General features: G+C 30.6%; 1 protein-coding gene across 7 annotated transcripts in view; it reads left to right on the top strand.

The window, feature by feature from the left end:
* Positions 1-14,774, top strand: part of SLO2 (slowpoke 2) — a 168,907-nt gene that overhangs the window by 64,156 nt on the left and 89,977 nt on the right. The window contains exon 2 of one of the 7 annotated variants that reach the window (XM_076407003.1): positions 13,694-13,880. The exons of the other annotated variants lie outside the window; for them this stretch is intronic. The gene's annotated coding sequence lies outside the window, so the exon portion shown is untranslated. The remainder of the gene's footprint in view (positions 1-13,693; positions 13,881-14,774) is intronic. 7 annotated transcript variants of the gene reach the window in all.

Here is a 14,774-nt window from a genome sequence, read left to right on the forward strand (position 1 = left end):
TTGCTCGCTACTCGTAACAACATTTTGATGCAACTGTAAATAAACTACAATAAGAGATAAATAACATTACTAATTAGACTAAGAAATAAAGGAAAGAAATGGCGACTAAAATTAAACGCTGCTATGTATATTCTACATATATATACAAAAAATACAATGTAAAATACACATTTTATGCCTTCATATGTATATTTTACATACAAAATAATATATTAATTGCTAGTGATAACCGATTCTAGAATAATTCCTCATGCAAAACAAAACACAGTAAAATATTTGGATATGACACTGGATGCCAAGTTCAAGTGAATAGATGCTGTTAAAAAGAAGTGATCAGGACTTTTCAGTATTGGCTCGAAAAAATGTGGTAATTGCTTGGACGATAATCTGAATTATTATTCCACATTATATTGTTGAAGTCATTAAGTTTCTATGGTGTGCAGCCATGGAGTTGCAGAAAGAAATCTATTATCAATATAATCCACACTTATAAAAACAAAGTTCTTCGCAGCATTGTTAATGCACCATAGTATATTATAAATTAACACATTCACAGATGCAAGCGTTACCGAAGAAATTAAACGGTTTGCGAAAATACACGAAATTGCTACAATACGTGAACTACTACAATATTAAGTAAACATTTCTAGATATTGAATAACTAGTTGTAATATGTGTGCTATGTACTTTTTCAATAAAAAAGTTTATATCGGAAAAAAGTAATTTATATTTATATATGTTATACTACTATAAAAAATATAAAGAGAAAAGTCTGCTGGTTAGTATAACATTTTTTTGACTTTCTTGTCAGGTTTACTTAAAATTCAGAGATTTTATTAATGTATTATATATGTTGAAAACTGGCCTAGATACCGCAGATTTATTTAAATCTACTGTAAAAACATCGAGATGTTCTTGTTAAATATACACTCGGAAAATATACAAACATTTAGAGTAATCCCATTGTTATAAAATTGAATAAAAGGGATTATTTAGGGATAACAAAAGAGATCGTGTTGACAAGTCAAATGGTGACAAATCGTTGGGACTCGCATAGTTACCGCTGAATAAAAGAAGTCTATTTTAAGGTACGTTTTCTCCGAGTAATCCAAATAATGTTAGGGATTGTTCTAACTAAAATGCCGGGCTTTTCAGCCGGTTTACTGCTGCGACAGATCTATACGCACTACTGTACGCTCGGCATAATAACTTTTTTCCTTCACTCTCATGATCCCACCGATATTGTCCGCAAACAAAGAAGTGTTGCGGCACGTAATAACAAAACAATCGTAAATTCTCGGGGGTTCTCTCTTTTTACAGCGTAAAAGGAAGAAAAAACACGAGAAAGATGTCCGTGCTCTAGTAATAAATGTCTCACCGTCTGTAGCTGTTATTACAGAGCCTATCGATATATCTTGTCTACCTTTGTCAAATCCGACTTGTTTATGGGAATAGATCGGGCTAGATCTAATGCTTTTTTGAAAATGGGAAAGTGATCTGGAGGAGGCAGAGAAAGAAGTTTGACGTATGCAAATGTCTGCCTGCAAAATAGTTTTTATTCGAATGTTTATATTATTTTGTCTGTATAACAGCACCTTCTTTCAGTTTAACAATGTATTTTTGGTAACATAGGTGGCGATACCGTGTTGAAAGAACGATGCTAGTTTTTGCATCGATGTCCATCTATTTTTATATATCTTCTGCTGCATCGATCTGAACAACTGATAATCATATGGTGCTATGTCCGGTGAATTCATTTAATCCCATTTCATCTGCGAAATCGATCCGTCACAAATCTTGCAATGAGGATAACTTTGAGCTATTTCCAGACTTTTTTGCATCACTACATTCAATTTGTCTTATTCACGTTGGTAGACATCTGCAGCAACAACCTCATTTACAATAACACTATATCTTGTTGATCCCACTTTATGGGCATGCATTTTTTTATTTATTTATATTTTATAGTACATCAGCCTATTGGGCTATTTAGGGCCGAATACAAATTTAGTTAGAATTCATAAGAATAACAACAAATAGCAGTATACACAAATGATTACAATTATTAACAGAACGCAAATGTATAAACATACACAGTATATATATATATATATATATATATATATATATATATATATATATATATATATATATATATATATATATATATATATATATATATATATATATATATATATATATATATATATATGAAGGTGAATTATGTAAACAGACAATGTATTTAACATAAGGAATAGAATGAGTAGTGCAAATAGCGTATGTCTATTGCAGAGCAGGCAATCCAGTATTCGGGGAGGCTAGGACTAGTTGGAGTACACCTGCGGCTGCAAGGTAGTTTGTTAGTTGATCCAGATTGTTTAATTGGACCAAATGTTGCATAGAGTCCTCCATTCCAACTCGCTGTCTGAGGAGTCTGTATTTGCGGCATTCAATTGGTCTGGCACTCAGGTTTCGGTTTTGCGCTCATTATACATAGGAGGTCTTTAACTTTTAAACATATATTCATGGGTGAATCTACAATATCCGATTCATAGTCAAGAGAAGATGCTCAATTTTTATGTATGTCTATATCTCGAATATTGAGATTTTGATAGAAGTATTTGTTGATTTCCTATACTGTATTGTTAGTTAGTAGGTCCTAATGTAGTTAGTCCAGATTTCTAAAAAGGGTTTTTCCATGGGACTTTATATCACCCCTCCAATGAAGAAAATTCAATTGGGCCGAATCTTCTTCCCTTCCGGCCAGATAGACGACTCTCTCATTACCCACAGATTCCTCTGTGAGAGGGTACCCACGAGTAACATGTCCATGAATGATCCTACTCAATATGGATTGATTTTCTGTACCGTGTAGTGAACTCACTTTTCATGGTTAGTCATAGTAAGTCATAGAAAACTCTGCCTGGCAAATAATGAAATTGCAATATTGAAACGGTTCGATATGGCACTTTCACTAGAGTCATCTCCTGGAAATAGTTGACTTATCAAATGCTAACTTGTCTGAGAGTTTGAGCTGGGCTCTCGTTCAATAAGTCTTGCAATTCATTATTCCTTCACGCCGTTATCTGTTATTGATTACATCTTTCTGATAACTTGTGGATTATATATAGGAAAAATACTTTTATTTTATTAGGAATTTACCTTTATTGTCTAGGTTTCCAATATTTTCTGAATCGATGCAATTTTTTGATCATTCGTCTAAAATACTGCTTAGATAGATCACATGTCATTGATCAATACAAGCACTAAACCGAAGCTATGTCCAGTAAATACGGCGGCATCCACATAAAAATTTTCATATATATCTTCAAGTATATTACAAAATCGAACAATTTCCAAAAAAGAAAAAAATGTTCCAAAATCTTAACATTTTTATTTTATTAATGATCTTCATATGGCCTTTATAATTGTATGTTATATGATAACGTTTTTCGTTTTTAATGAAGATAACAAATTTTATTTACATATATTAAATACATTTAAGTGTAATTGTTTTTTACTGGCATATACATCATATAGTGTTGAAAATTAATTAAGATTAAAAAATCACTATTTCGAATAAGATCGGTCTTCCTACCGGCTCAGTTTATGCAGTTTATAATCTATTTTGTCCAAATCAGAGTCATAGGATGTTGGAGGCATGTCTTTATTCTCATTTATTGCTACTTCATTTTCTACTTAAAATTTATAAATTTGAGCTGGTGTAGAGATTAGTAAACTGCCTAATCGAATAACATGGTAAACTGGGGTATTCCGGTATTCCTTTTTTTTATTAATAATTTTGTTTTGGTAAGTGGACCCAAGCAAGAATCGTAGCTATCATGATCATTGATATATCTAGATTTCCAGATCTCATCTAACTATAGATATGATCATGAATGAATAATAACAGGTATGGTGAAATGTCATTGTGATTCCTTACTCAGACTTTTATGATAAAATAATATCAGTAGTCTGTAGAACAGGCAGCATTTCTGCGTTTCTATAAAGAAACCGCTATAGTGGATGCCATTTAACTAACAATTTGTTAATTGATTGAGCAACTTATTACCTGGATTTTTATATGAAGTTTTCTTTAAGTGGCTTATCTAGAAGTTATCATGCAGTTCTTCATTGATTATGTAGCGAAAACCATTGGTAGCTAATGAAAGATCTTCTAACCAATTGACTAACCAATTGAGTTTTTGAGTGACAATAGTTTTATGATTTTGGGTCTAGTCTTGTTGGCTGGTTTTATAATGGGATGTTTCAAATTTAATCTATCATCGAGTTGAACGCCAAGGTATTTATTGGTGGCTAATTGTGGAATGATTCAAAACAGACATAGTTATAATATGGTCTTCAATCAGTCTCATATCCGATAATAGGATCTTTTGGTTGGTTATCTAATTGTCAGTAAACTCGGATATATGTGGAAGCCTTAAGCGTTTTTTGCGCTAACAATTGTGAAAAAAATTGACGTCTGCCCTCCTACCATCTAGAGTGCCTGCTTGATAAAAGCGTTAAAATTAAGTTTATATTAAAATTAGTTTATATCATTAAATTTAATTATAAATTGAAATATGCGTTATTTTCAGCCGACATGTGTTTCATCTTGTTCAAAATAATTAATCCCTAAATAATAAAATAATAAATAGCTAACAAATTGAAAACTCCTAGAAGTCTCTAAAGTTTGTACCATGGTAAACATGGACTTATCATAGTAATATTAAGGGAAAACAAGAGAGATATTAAGGAATGGTGCTAACCTGATAGCTAACCTGAATAGAAGTCGGTAAAAAAGACATAACTTTAGTGAAACTATTAGCTCTAATTAGACCAGACCAGCTTGACGTAATAATATTTCCAAGTATTTCAAAACGTATTTGGATTTTTTAAATTTGAAAAATCAATACAACGCATTTTATACAAACTTTGTCCAACGATGGCTGCTACTTTTTTCCATCTTTAAGAAAATTTACAGATGATGAAATGGCATATTGAAAAGTGAAGTCTGTCAGTGAGATTTCAACATGAAGTCAAATGAAGAAAAATTAATACAATGCATTTTATACAAACTATTGTCCAACGATAGCTGCTACTTTTTTTCATCTTTAAGAAAATTTACAGATGACGAAATGGCATATTGAAAAGTGAAGTCTGTCAGTGAGATTTCAATATGAAGTCAAATGAAGAAAAATTAATACAATGCATTTTATACAAACTATTGTTCAACGATAGCTGCTACTTTTTTCCATCTTTAAGAAAATTTACAGATGACGAAATGGCATATTGAAAAGTGAAGTCTGTCAGTGAGATTTCAACATGAAGTCAAATGAAGAAAAATTAATACAATGCATTTTATACAAACTATTGTCCAACGATAGCTGCTACTTTTTTTCATCTTTAAGAAAATTTAAAGATGACGAAATGGCATATTGAAAAGTGAAGTCTGTCAGTGAGATTTCAACATGAAGTCAAATAAAGAAAACTTAATACAATGTATTTTATACAAACTATTGTCCAACGATAGCTGCTACTTTTTTCCATCTTTAAGAAAATTTACAGATGACGAAATGGCATATTGAAAAGTGAAGTCCCTCAGTGAGATTTCACCATGAAGTCAAATGAAGAAAAATTAATACAATGCATTTTATACAAACTATTGTTCAACGATAGCTGCTACTTTTTTCCATGTTTAAGAAAATTTACAGATGGCAAAATGACATATTGAAAAGTAAAGTTTGTTAGTGAAATTTCAATATGAAGTCGCATCGGGTACTTATATTTTCATAAATGCAATGAAAACAACTTCACTTGAGTGTAGTTTGAGAATATCATAACATAACATTAGAAATCATGCAAAAAATATTTTGTAGTCTTTACGTGATAGAGTCTTTTTTGTTATGTTAGATTTATTCAGAGCTTATTTCAAAGTAACTGTATTTACAAGTACTACTAAAAGAAGTATTTTATTCTGTCAAGTATAGCTTGGAAAATAGGCAACCATGCATATTCTCGTGACATAGGTATAGATCCAAGTAACACGACAGTATTTATCTAGTTTTTAATTAATGATACCTACCTCGCTCTGGTATAAAATGGATGCAGGAAACGTTGGAATAATTAATTAACGTAACAACTGCTGAAGTATTCGTTTAAATCGATCCCATTAAAAGTGCCTCTCCTTTATTAAATTCGGATTATTCCGGAGCTAGATTGGTTTCGAATTTAATAAAAAGTTTAATAAAGGGGAGGTCTGAAGATAGGCAACGGGTAATGATTCGGTAATCCGTACGTGTAGATCAATGTATACGACATAGTTTCCCTGCGGTGAGGATAATTGATTTTAAATTATAGATACCTATTTCCGAGTTAAGTGTGTACAGAACAACAATTAATTGATTAATTAAAGTGCGATCGGTTGAATTGTCTGTTTGGATTTATCGCGTTGTGATAACTCTCAATTTATGGTTATTTGTTTTGTTTATTGAGCTATATTGATCCGGTATAATGGTAAGAACGTCTTCTTCTCTGGCTTTTTCTTTTAATCTGTTTGTGTAAATGTCCAAAATACTGTAATCTGGGATTGGGACATTTTGTCCCTCAACTGCGCATCGATTGTAGCATTTAGACTTCATTTCTGACAGGATCTTGAAGAGTAATATGTAGCATATTCCTTACACATCGAAATTTACAGATGTTACATTGTAACAGTGTCAAAATCTTGAAACTATTTCGAAAGTGGTGGATTCTAGTCTTGATTATAGTATTTCCTCTCTTCCACGTGCATTATCTTCGAAAATTAAAGAGTCTGCAGTTTGACTGATTGGGCTTATTATTTCAACAGTAAACGCCACTTTCTTTCCCCGTGTAATTGATCTCAAATATTTGAATTCCCTGTCTACCTGGATTCCGTTGATATTTACAATAATAAGCAATCTGTCATTTCTTAATACTATGGTCTTTTTAATCAACTTCGAAAAAGGAGGAGGTTTTATGTCCGGCTGTATATATATACTTTTTTAATGTATGTTCGCCGATTTCTCCATCAATTGTGGACCGATTTGCAAAATTTCTATTCCAAAGAGTTCACTTTCGAGGTGGTCCCATTGGAACCAAATTGGGATCTGTTGTTGTGAAGAGGGGAAATTGAGAGAAATGCTCAAGTTTCAAAGTTACGTACAAGTCTTCACATATTTTTTTTATCTAAAGCAAACAAATATCTCTGTATAATGTTATTGCTGAGCTGATGTGACGGAAAATCGGAAGTCGTTCAGTTCAAAAGCCATTCAGTTTGCTTTTTAAGCACTAACTACACCATATAAGTCCTCGTACAAATATAGTAGGAAACTGCTTCTATGGTGTAATGGTTACAGCGTTTAGCTACTTAACGGAGGTCGCAGGTTGTTGTTGTTAATGAGAACTGTTGTTAAATTATCTAGGGTAGGTAATGGACCCCGGGGCCTGAAGCGCTTCTTATTTTCAATCATTTCTTTATTCCTATTTTTCCTCATGCAGCTGCTGATTTATTGAGTAAATATCGAACACAAGCTATAGGGCTATGCAATGCAAACTATATGCTGAAAAATGCTAGAAGCCTCAAAAAATATAACGCTATCATCAGTGAACACCAGATAGGTCAAGGAGATTTTACTATCATATTGATGGCCATGTCTGTTTTTAAACTTTTCGCATAAAAGTGCATTCACTATTGTGTTGAAAATCAGTGGAGAGACGACATCGTTTTGGAAAATATCAGCTCAGGTTTCAAATGAATTTTACAGATCATTGGCTTTAGCACACAGGTAATGATAGGCAACGGGTAATGACTCGGTAATCCGTACGTGTAGATCAATGTATACGACATAGTTTCCCTGCGGTGAGGATAATTGATTTTAAATTATAGATACCTATTTCCGAGTTAAGTGTGTACAGAACAACAATTAATTGATTAATTAAAATGCGACCGGTTGAATTGTCTGTTTGGATTTATCGCGTTGTGATAACTCTCAATTTATGGTTATTTGTTTTGTTTATTGAGCTATGTTAATCCGGTATGATAGTAAAAACGTATTCTATGAGAACAGTTGTCAAATCATCTAGGCCATTTAATGGACCCCATGGCCTGAAGCGCTTCTTATTTTCAATCATTGTTTCTTTATTCTTATTTTACCTCATGCGGCTGCTGATTTATTGAGTAAATATCTAATGCAAGCTATAGGGCTATGCAATGCAAACTATATACTGAAAAATGCTAGAAGCCTCAAAATGTGTATCAGTGTATATAGCGCTATCATCAGTGAACACCAGATAGGTCAAGGAGATTTTACCATCATATTGATTTTAAAGATCAGATTGTTTTTAAACTTTTCGCATAAGTGCATCCACTACTGTGTTGGAAAACTGTGGAGAGACGACATCTTTTTGGAAAATATCAGCTCAGATTTCAAATGAATTTTACAGATCATTGCACAGCATACGCACACAGGTAATGGAATCTTCAAAGGATGCCTAACAATTTTTAAGGAAACATGTTCAGTTTTCAATCAATCCAAATCGGTCAATACATATATTCGATAACACAGATAAATAGTGGCTGTAGTTATATTATGGAGCTTATAAATGGTTTCAATTGACACTTTGAATGGAATTGAATCGAAGTTTTCAAAACAAAGGATCAAGAAACACAATCAATACGGTATCCTTATTTTGACATTGGGATAAAAACTGTAGCTAAGTGCTGTTCTTAATAGCTCTTTATATCGAGTAAACTTTAACAAGAGTATGTACATGGGGATATTATTGAATTTTTTTGGATTGGATTTGGAAACATGTTCTAAATAATCAATGAATTCCAACCAAAATATTCAGTAAGCCGAACCGAATATACCAATATGAACAATGATATTTTAAACTAATAAACTTGAATGAAATATAAAATTGTAACATCATAAACCATTCTACTTTCTAATTAAGTGGAAAATTACCGATATTGTGTTGAATTTTAACCTGACACATTTCATTGGATATAAAATATTATTTGGTAAACATAATCCTTGCCACAATATCGAAACTATTCATAATCTAACCGTTTAGATTTATTACTGAAGATATATAGTTAATCGTGTCTGACCGGTATTTCTTAAGTCTGCAGTTCAATCTAACTTTGAACCGAGTTCAATATGAACGACTAAAATGTAATTTACAAAGCTGGCTAAATCAAATGAGTTAAATTTTAGATCCTATTTTCTAGACTGATATTTCAGTGTAATTCTAGGAATACTCTAGGCTCAAGTAGGTTTTAAAATAATATTAACATTTGAAAATAGTACCCCACTTTTTTGTTAGTATATTAATTAACACATTCTAGATTAGTAGATTAAATTCAAATCAATTGCAAGATAACCCTCTTATGAATTTAATTTAAAACACTTTATATGCTACCAAGTGGTTTAGGTATTTGATGTCTGTTGTTTCATGGTCCATGTACAATTTCGGCTTAATTTTTTATTTCGATCGGGCTATTTTCTCTGTTGTGCGGGAGTCTCCATGACAACTTCGTTTCAGATTCATTTATATCATCCTCTGGTCTTTTTATTTCCGCCCTTGTTTTTCAGTATCTCTCAATATGCCTTGTCTCTTCTATATATGTAAGTGGTCCCACCAACTATGTTGTTTGTTTTCAATATTTTTATATTTCTGTGTTTCTCATACTATCCATCTTTATTCTGTTGGCTTTTCTAAAATATTTCATTATCCCTGCTTTGATTTTGTACTTTGATCTCGCGTAGATACCTCGTTTTGTATACGTCCATTTTCATATTGTTTCAGATATAATTTTTATCAATAAATTTACTGTTCATGTCAAAGTATACTATTTATTAATTCATAGTTTTTTATATTTTATTACTAATTTCCTTTAAATATAATGCTCTCTTCCATTACTTTTAATTTCAAATTCGCAGCTTTAGGTAGTTATTTCTTCTGATTCTTCCATTACCATAACTTTTCACCATTTGCTTTTCTTTAGTATTATTCCATTTTCCCTTCTGCTTCAGTATTTTGTTCCATCTACAGAAATTTCGGTATGAGGTCTGGATTATCAGTTGTTAATCAGTAAGAGCTTCATTCGATATTTCTCTTTATATTCTTTCCAATCTGATATTTCTTAATTATTTCACTCATAAATCTTTTGAAAAAGATTGCGTTTCTTATTGATTGTCCTATATACTTCCTGGATTATTCTTATCATTTTATCACTTACTCATCCTTGTTCCAATTTAACTCCTAATTTTTGTTTTCTTACTCTTTTAAATGCCTTTTCCAAATATATGAATGCTAGCTAGGTATATCTGTTTTTTAGGATTGTACTATTTCTACTATTAGCCATAGGCTGATTATATGGTCTCGTATATAAGGTTCTTCCTTTTCTGAATTTGCTTTGAGACTCTATTATTTTATTATCTGTTTTATATTAATTATTCACAGATCTTCAGAGATGTGCCCAGCAAAGTAGTCTCCGTCTTATTATTGTAGTCCCTTTTGTTTCTCTTTTGTGTCGGAATAATAATTCTTCTACCTATACTCTGTTGTAAACTTCCAATAATATCTCAGGTATCGTCGGTCTAATTTTTAAAATTCTTTCCGGCACTATTTTATATAATTTTTTTCCTTTGGTCAGTTTTCTTATTATGTTCTGTAAGTGTTCAATTTTAATCCCTTCAGTGTCATTCATTCATTGATCGCTATTTTTTATCGAAGTAATCTATTTATCAATCTATTATTTTATGATGGTCAGCTATTATGTCTCCTGTTTTATTTGTTATATGTCTATAATTATATAATTTCTAGTTTCCTTTATTTTTATTATTGACATATTTAGTTGACTGTTATTGTAGTTACGACCTATTAGCGATTACTACCGTTAACATGTTTCATTCATTAACATGTTAATGGATTAACTAATTTAAATTAAGCGAAAATACTGAAGCAAAGCACTGTGATTTGGCTAAATTTCAGACCTTATTTTGTTGAAGTGTAAACTAAATTTTTCAGCTCTGAAGATGTTAAATTATGACCCAAAAATATATTATTTATGAGAAATTTTACTGTTTATGTCGCCAGCACGCTTAATACCGAGGATCATAGTTGTAAGTTTGCGCTAAACGATAGGTTAAGTTCAGATAAACTTTAACTAACAAAAAGCAGAATCCACGAATTATTAGGACAAAATAGGAAAGTTAGCTAAATATGATTTTATATTTTTTGAAAGCAAATTATTAAAATATATTAAATCTTGGCGTTTACTTTTTCATTCGTTATTTATTTCTTTTATTAAAATAAATTTTAGGAAATTTAAATTATTTTTGGACTAGAATATTGGAATTTAATAAAAAGGTTCACACATTTTATGTAGGCAATCTCTTATACCTCAGTTGGTACGTAAACAAGCATTTATATGACTTGATTTATTCATAGTGACTTTAATGCAGTTCAAGTCTTATTTATGTTACGGCTATCTATTATTAAATGAAGTAAATATAGAATCACACTACGAGGTAAAATTAGCTGTTTCCATCAATTCTGTTGGAGCGACCCTTATCAGAATCATTCAAAATTTAATAAAAGGGTAGTTAGGGAATAAGCCGTGTTTAATTCTAATAATCTCTATTTGTATTTCAATTCATTACTTGGATTTATTACCTGAAGCTGAATTTCTGTATAGCAGCGTCCAACGTGAGGAACCAGTCAGTAAGGCTTCGTAGAACTCGATCGAGTCAAAATATGATCATTAGTGAAAGGGTTTTTCTTCATAGTTTTTTTAAAATTCCGTACTACGTATTACGTTCACTATTAGAACTGTAAATTAATGTTGATTAAGTTTAAAAATCATTGTGAAATATCCTGAAAAATTGAAAGAATTTAAGAACGAATAAAAATATTGCTGAGGTAGTGATAGTGATATCCCAAAAATAATTTCTCTTCTATTATTTTTAATTTTAAAATTTTCTTCAACAGAAGTACTTCAGAAAGAACAACTAATGTGTTGGGTCTGTCTATTAATCGATATTATTTTTCTATTTTTATATTTCTTTTAATAGTAAAAAATGCGTTGAAAAGAACGTTATCATGGTATAGTTTTGAATATAGCCAAGTTTTGTCTAACACACATACATTTTTATTATATTTAGGTTGCTTATTTTGAATCAGATCGGATATACCCGAAGGGTTTTGTGTCATATTTAAAGTCATATTCAAAGTTATTGATTATATATATGATGTTCATGATATGAGTTGATTATATATATATATATATATATATATATATATATATAATAATATATATAATTTCAATATATATAACCTCCTAAACGGTTGTACCAATTTTATTAAATTTCTTTTATGTGGATTCGTTTAAATTGTCTGGTGTCGCAATCGGACCGATGAAGGTGGCGCTGCGGCTAGGGTTCTAGGATTTTTAAAAATATTTTAAATATTTTATAACATATCACATCAAAATCAATAATTGGATTTTATTATGATCATATTATTGTAATAAAAAGCCAATGTCTACACAGGACGTCTGTTGGATCCACTAGTTAGTATAAAATTTTATAGATTTAAATATTTTCGTTTGGGTTGTGGATAATTTTCAAACTATTATTGATATCAGGATATCCGATTTTTGTTATATTGTAAAACTTTTTACGAGTAAGGCAGTTTATAGTTATTTACCGCGTTTCTCTGAAAGATAGGTCTCCGGTTTGATAGATATCATCACTATTGACGTTCATGGCATTCCAACTTTTAGTTGGCAAGTTATTGTGAAAACATTATTTTTTCTTTGAAAAAAAGTAGGTGTCTTCATAAGCGTTATGGAAACTCTATATTAAGTAAATCAGTTATGATTAATTAGCATGATGGATTTAAATGTGGTTTTATAAATACTAATCATCCTCTATAATATTGATGGCTCGAAATTCTGTCATAAAATCTACAATATGATCTTGGGAAATTGTAAAATGTGTGAAATGTTGATACCTTAAAAATATCAGAAGGCATCTAAAATATCATTCCAAGAATGAATTATTCGTGAAAGATTGTATATACATGAATAAATGTAAAAAACATGTTTTTGTTTAATTGATTGGGTGATATTTATATATTATGCTCGATTGTATTTATTATTTAGGCCTAATTGTTTTCAAAATATTTTTTGTCCTTGACTTTTAATACTATATCCTAATTATTTCTGTTCGATTCTGTCGTTGTGTATCCTGCGATTTCGAGCAATAGAAGAGTTAGTGTTACTGAATTATTAATTTAGTTCTATTTTATGGATTTCAACGCATGCATGAACGAGAACAATAATCGGACAGTACTAGTTGGAATTACATAAGTGGTGGAACGCTTTCCTTGCAGTAGTTTAAATTAGATCCGATATGACATGAAATAAATGTAGAGAAGCACTGGATGTAATTGCACTAATTGTAAGCACTAATTGTAAATTATTTGTTTAGTAAGTTAAGTAAGTAAATACACGTAACAATAGAATGGATAAAACAAGAATTGTTTCAAAGCTTTTTGCTGTTTTTGAGTGTGTTGGTGTTGGCTGCCTATCGTTATTTAAAAAATAACAGTTTTAATTTGGTTCATATTTATCTATATTTTGATTTTCTGATTTCTCTAGTTCCAATTAGAACGAATGTGTTCATACAACGCATCACATCGAATAGCAGCCTAACGATCACTGCTTAATTCAACTTAGTTCACACAGCAGCACTGGTTTAATATGCTTGGTTTACTAGTAGCGTTCTATGAAGTAGATCACGTCGATTGAATTGCAATAGATGAGAGGCGCAGATAAATAAATTTAGGTAACACTGTATAATTGTTTAATGTAATAGGTCTGGAAAAAGTATTATGCGTTTGAATATCATGATCTACTTCAATTTCATTGTTTTATATGAATAAATAGATTTTCAAGAAAATTTGATGTGTTGTAAGGCTAAAATGTCGTTTTAAATTTGGAAGTCTTAAGATAAAGAATTCGTTTTATTCGATGACAAAATACTTGATTGTTTGTTATTTCTTAGCTATACTGATTTTGAGAGGTATATCTAATTATAATTTCAAATTATATATATTTACCTGGTAAAGGACCTGGTAAAAATTAACTGAATTTTTGATGATATGTTGTGATGCTAATATGCTTGAAATGTAGTTAACGATATTTGAAAGTCAAGACAGTTATGACTAGGAATTAGTCAGATCCTATTAATGGAAGTGGAGCCAACATTTTCCGGTATCCAGAACCTTGTCAGTAATATAAGGTTTCATAAAAAGTAATTTACATTTTTCCTAATAGATGGATTAAAGTCAGACATTTCTAATTATATTAATTTATTGACATTTTTTTTGAAAGATAACAATCTGAGGAATATTACAGATATGGTGGTAGCGCTATTCATATACTTAGTCAAAAGTTATTGCACTTTGAAAATGAAGGAAAAGTCGACTTCGAAATTATTTGCTTATTTACGTCTGAAAATCGCAACGCAGGATTCTAAGCTCATGTTTTGAAGGTAAACCTTCACAGCTGAAGATAGAATAATCGATGAAAATTTTGAGATGGATCGATACACTTCATTTTCCACTCGCTATATATATATATATATATATATATATATATATATATATATATATATATATATATATATATATATATATATATACATATATATATATATATATATATATATATATATATA

The sequence above is a fragment of the Rhynchophorus ferrugineus genome, unplaced genomic scaffold (genome assembly GCF_030347505.1).
Source record: "Rhynchophorus ferrugineus isolate W39M unplaced genomic scaffold, kcgeb_rfMv2 rfM6, whole genome shotgun sequence".
In the NCBI taxonomy this organism is placed as follows: domain Eukaryota; kingdom Metazoa; phylum Arthropoda; class Insecta; order Coleoptera; family Curculionidae; genus Rhynchophorus; species Rhynchophorus ferrugineus.